We start from the raw sequence: 6,000 nt of genomic DNA on the forward strand, positions 1-6,000 counted from the left end.
GTTTTACAGTAAGTTATTTCACACTTTAGAAACCAATACCACCCTGGAAACACTTTCAYTGTGTATAGGGACAAGGGAGTCTGGATTGCAAGTCAGGCAGAAAAGCAAAGGCGTATTATTGGAAGGAGGAAGGAAAAAAAAATGGGGGGGGTCCTTTATCTTGCTCTCAAGCTTTTCTTTACAAGCCCGTAGGAGCAGAAGTATTTTGAAATAACTTGACTCCCAGAGTTGGGACTTGCASTGTTTGGTGCTTTTCATCAAGAATTGCTAAGTGAATCAGCAGGCAGCAATGTTTTCTGAAGAGATTAGTTTAACTTCCAACCATATAAAAAACAAGCAACTCTTCTGAAAGAATAGAGCAAGCAATTAATAAACTCTCTGCCTCCAATATGAGCAAATAGCCTTGCATATTCAGTAAGCAAGAAAAAAAAAAGAGTTTAAGAGTCCTATACTGGAGACAAAATTGTTAAACGCTTAACTGATTCCCCATGCTATCAAAAGAAATAAAGAATTCCAGAACAGATTGGGAACCATGGGAGAGGAGAAACACCAAGAGCAGCCCTTGCCTCCTCAGATGCCATTCTGCAGTGAGCATGGCTTTGTGGATGGCTGCAGTGTTACTGGAACAGGGATGTCACCTGAGCATTAAATAAAAAACAGATCCTACCATCTGATCTGCTGGAAGCAATTCTCTTTGCCTTGTTTAGAAAGCCAAGTCTCTGTGCTGGAGGGAAAGGGGCTCGTCAGGACACGTATAAGCCCACTGAAGTACCTGCTAGAATTAGTCAAAGAAAGTTACAGGTCCTGCAAGTGCCTTTTTTTTAATGCGTTATTTACGGCTACCGAGTGAACTCGGGATGCAATTCACACTTCTGAAATTAATAAATCCCRTAGCTTATTAATTAGAAGCAAAGTTGTACTTGTATCCCTGTACCAACCCCTCAGGTCTTTCCGGGATGTATCCCCTTCACAAGGAACAACCCTCCCACTGCTCCCTGATGTGCCTCATGCTTTCCGATATCCCTATATCTCTGCACAGTTTTCTTCCAACTCACATCCATRGCTGACTGCAGGCGTTCTCATGAAGCACTGAGAATGCTGTCCATGTGCTCTTTGTCCTAGCCAAGGCCGGCACAGGGCTTTTAATGTTCTCTAACAACAAGAGTCCTGTGCACGAACGCTGGCCCGCTAGGAGGGTTAACGCGACGRTTGTTCACTCGGCACTCGTGCTGGTGGCCGAGACCTCTTGGGGATCAACAAGAGGAAGCAGCATCACCCAGCAGGCAGGGAAGAACCCATGGCTGTACTCACAGCTCTTCAGCCTCACTGGGTGCTGGATAAAAGCCTGCAGAAAYCGAGTTGCAAGAACTCATCCATTGCAAGCTTCCCCCAACACATAACCCTAAGCGCGCTCTTTGCAGAGACGGCACGATGCTGACCTTCTGGAAAGCCACCCAATACCCCAGGTATCTCTCAGGGAGCATCCGGAACAGTTTGCAAAGCTCCAGTATCTCAGAATGAATTTGCAAGAGGTTAGAAAATAGAGGTGCCAACCAGAAAGTGAGAGACTCAGAGATGAGATTACGCCTGCATTTATTTCTCTATTTCAAGGACAGTTGCCTTCAGAAATCCACCTACTAAACCAGAATGCAACGTAACTTTCAGACCTCTTCAAAATAATAAGTAGCATGCAAATTTCATTTTATATCCTGACTCTCCCAGCTGCTGGCTTCCTTTGCACAGACAGGCTTCTGTGATGAAAAGCTTCTTGCTGTATYGAAATGTTTTTCTTATTRAAAAAAAAACAAAAAAAACAACAACAGTTTCCAAACCACCTCCTCAACATAGATACAAGCTCTCCTAAACAACCACAGCAGGCTAAAATAAATATTTTGTTACACAAATAGTTTTCTTCTCATTAAAATGAAAATACAATTACAATGTTAAGTACAGGGTTAAGGAACGGCTGCAATTGCTCCGTGAGGCACTGCACTGATGGTTATTTGATTAAAAGTAACAATGCTTTTACTTTTTAAAAGAATACAGTCCCTTCTCTGGCTCACTCAGAGTTTTTTCTGGAAAGCCAACGGCCCTAGTGGCAAAATTCCCACCCGGTACCCTGTTGCCAGCTCCTCCAGGCAGTGTCCTGCATTCAGCAGAGCTGCTTCATTTCTCAAAAGCCATTGAGCAACCCCTTTGTAATCCAGCCCATGTCACCAGCTGCAAGCAGCAAGCTAAGACTGCAAGCGACCAAATCCACTTTTCCCCTATGCCCAGGGGAGCAGGGCAGTTAAAACACTGCCAGTGCCACCACCAGCGTACTGCACGGGCAGCACTAGGCAAGTGCCGCCAGGGAGACAGGGAGCCGACGGTCAGTAGAAACTCCACAGTGACACAGACCTCCACAGCAAGCCTTTATAAAATGCCAGAGATCGAACTGATGGAAAGGCCAAAAGAAAGCAGAGTATCACTCTCTAAGACTTTGCAAAAGGGCATATAGACAAGAGTCTGGTACCAACAGCAAGAGCCCAGCCCAGGAAGGGGTTAAACCCACCACTTCTGAGCAGAGAGTCATCAAAACTTTTATTTACAGCTCCTGAAGCAACCTCTGTGCTACCGATCCATACAACCGCACTCAGTGTACTATTTATCCGCACTCCTTTTAAGAGTGGCATCTCCCCTTCGTTTTAGGGTTAGGGGCTTGCAGCTTCACTGATTACCAGGGGATTCATCTGCAAAGCAAAGACACTGTATCTGTTCCTTCCTCATGCTGACCATCACCTCCCTCCCACCCCCAACAGCTCCCAGGCTCCASGCAAATCCAGGATGCTGAATCAGCCCTGTCTGCGATCGTGCCCTTTACTTTGCGTCCTTCAACGGACTTTGAGAGGCAAGGAGAAAAACAGATCACGGACAGACTCTTATTTTACAGGACACTGCAGAAGTCTGGTATCCTCAGTATCTTTTTTTTTTTTCAGTAGATCATCATCATGTTGCTGCATTAGTAGTTAAGCACTAGGAAACATAGGACAAGTCCTTCTTCTAGAGCAGATATTTTTTCATCTAGACACAGAAGCTGTCGACAGGACACACACCTCCCTTCAACTTCTATCAAAAATACAAACCAGTGCTGCTCTAATTATTGTTTGCCATAATTCCATTATTGCAAATCTCAGGTAGTATTAGCCAGAAATAGCTTGGAAATAGGAAAGGCAGATGCAAAAAGCAACTATTCGCACTCCCACAGTGTAAAATCTGGGCCACCCCCATCAGCATAAAGCCATCATCTCAACCATAGCTGAAGGGAGCTAACCCTTCAACAAGATAACCATCATGCCTCACCATCGCTGTGAAGGAGGCAAGGGTCTCTCACCAAAAGGATGAGGGTCCTGACATAACATTGCATTGAGCTGGGCAAGTCCTTGTTGCAGGACAATATGTTTTCCCTGAGCTACATGTCTTTAGAGGCCGGGAAGGGGAAGACGGCAAGGGAAGAGGATGCCAGAGGCATCACATATGCTTCTTCTGTCCCTACACCCCTCCTAAGCATCCCTTTCTGGCTACTGTTAGGGCACGGCTGCTGCACTAGCCATTTGTGCCCTGTTATATCCTGCTACTCTACAGGTAAGACAAGCTCCACAACCAAAATTAAAAAATACATATTATAGCAACTCTCCCATTGCAGACCCAGAGGTTAACCGAATACACAAAATAGCACGCTAAAGTCATGGTCTTCACTGTCCTGTTCACATCACAGGAGCCCTTGCTCCATCTGTAAATAATGCCTAGCTGCCTGCACTCCCTGGAAGACTAAAAAGACACTACATCTGGCATCATGGATACGCTGACTGCAAGAGAGGAAGAGCATCCACAGGCAAGTTGTGGCCAGATCTTGACCTGTTTCAGGCAAGCTCAACAAAACCAAGGCAGTCGTGCTACTTCCAAACAGCTTGGGGCCAAGGCAACAGCTCTTCATCAGCTGTATTCTATTTTTTCAGCAGAACAGGGCTCAGAGCAAGACTGATGGAGCCAGTAGACCTCAGACTGGTAGCAGCGTTACACAATGGTACAGCTCCCAAGAGCGAGTCCCCAGGAAGCCCAAAGTAACCCCCCAGCAGATAGCATCTGCTGCCCAGAAGGGGTACCTCAGTCTCAACGGCTAAGGTTGCGACACATCRACCACATCACCAACACACACATCTCTGCATAATGCACTTTCTGCACAAGTTGTCCTCTCCTGCCTGATCACCAGCCTACAAGTTCTGTTGCAAAGGCAGCAGCTCGCAAAGCAACCATGACATGCTGCATCCTGGAGGCATTGCAGAGAGGGTTAACTGTCTGCAGGAGCAGCRCGGCTCCTGTGTGGTCACACATGCCTGCTTTCCCACTGTGTGCGCTTGAAGTCCCRCTCACCCCCATTCACCATCACAACACAAACGTTAAAGTTGGGATGCAAAGGAGGTAAAACATCTCACATGTCCACCACGGTTAAAGCGCACGCAGCTGGAAGCTGCGGATAAACACCACAAACTCCCAGCTTTACAGTCCAGGGCTTTCAAGAAGTGGTCCCCACACAGAGCATATCCTCTCCAAYGCTATGGATAAAGGCTCCCTGCTGCAAGTGCCGGCACGGACCTGCCCAGAGAGCTCTGGGGCCAGCTATCCACTCAGCCTGCTGCCTCCCCAGCTCACCAAGAGGGCCTGAGGCCAGCGTGGTCCTTCAGCAGAAAAGTGCTGCTCCACTGCCAGCTCAGCCCGTTATTTTTCACCTTGTGCTCATGCCACACTTGATTTTCAGAGCCACACCTACCATCCTTTCAAWGGCTGTAGCAACAACTAAGCCAGCAGCAAGCACTTTAGCCTCTCACCAGGGAAGTTTGGTTTGGCAGGGGGATACGGAAGAGGCTCCAGATAGGAACGTGCAGATTGGGGGTTCCTCACCAAAAAGCTCTTAATCCAACAAGGGCCACCAATAGTAACAACCACCACAAACAAGGCCCTGCCTGTGGGATTGCGCTCTCCCTCTCTTTTTCTCTCCAGGGAAAATCCTTCACGCCGCTGATTTGCCTGGCTCAGCAATAAAATTGGCTGCAGGACACCACAAAATGCACACCAAACCATTGCACATCTCCTCTTTGCTGCCATCCCAAGTCCAGCAAGAGCAAAGGACTCTTCACTGCACCCCTTAAGGTCCATAACTCCCGGGCTCACGGACAGAACACACTGCCACACCTCTGTCAGCAGCTGGTGCTGCTTGCACCAAGCCTCTGGGTAAACAGTATCTCCTGCTTGCAGTATCTCCCTAGGGTCCCAAGCAAGGAGCAAAAAGATCAGTGGGGAGCAAGAGAGGAACAGGGGAAGGCGAATGACAAGGTTCTCTTCATCACTCATCTGCTTTTCTTCAAATGTGTGGATTCGTTTGAAGGAAACGCTACCCTAAAGCAGTCAGGATCACAGGAGACCAAACCAGCTTGGAAAAGCAAGGACGCGCAACCTCTGCGAACGCAGCGGCACAGTCCCGCGGCCCGAGGGGGTCGGCTGCGGCTCCCAACGCGAGGAGCAGGCCGAGCCCAGAGCGGGCAAAGCTCGCCGGAGCCGCGGCCGGTGCGGTGCGTTTCCCAAAAGCCCCGAACTCGCGGGGAAGGCGTTTCGCCCAGGGACAACGAGATGAGGAAGAAAAAGCGGCCCTCTCTCCTCCAGGCTCAGCCGCACCAGGCGATACCAAGTTGCAGGGCCAGGCACATGAGGACCCGTGTTTCAGCAGAAGGAAGCCCCGGGGCATCCACCCCGCTAGGCGACGGTCCCCCCACCCCGGCAACCCTGCGCCGTGCCGCACGCACCCCGAACCGCCCCAGAGCGGGCACGGCCGGGAGCCGCCGCTGCCCCGCCGCAAACTTTTCCCGCCCGGCTGAGCATCCCGACCGCGGCGGAGCCCCCGCTCGGTCACCCTCCCCGCCGCCGCTCTAGCAGCCCGGGGGCGCCGGCGGCGCTTACCTGCTC

The sequence above is a fragment of the Rhea americana genome, unplaced genomic scaffold, assembly GCF_003343005.1.
Source record: "Rhea americana isolate MKP2758 unplaced genomic scaffold, rheAme1 scaffold_209, whole genome shotgun sequence".
In the NCBI taxonomy this organism is placed as follows: domain Eukaryota; kingdom Metazoa; phylum Chordata; class Aves; order Rheiformes; family Rheidae; genus Rhea; species Rhea americana.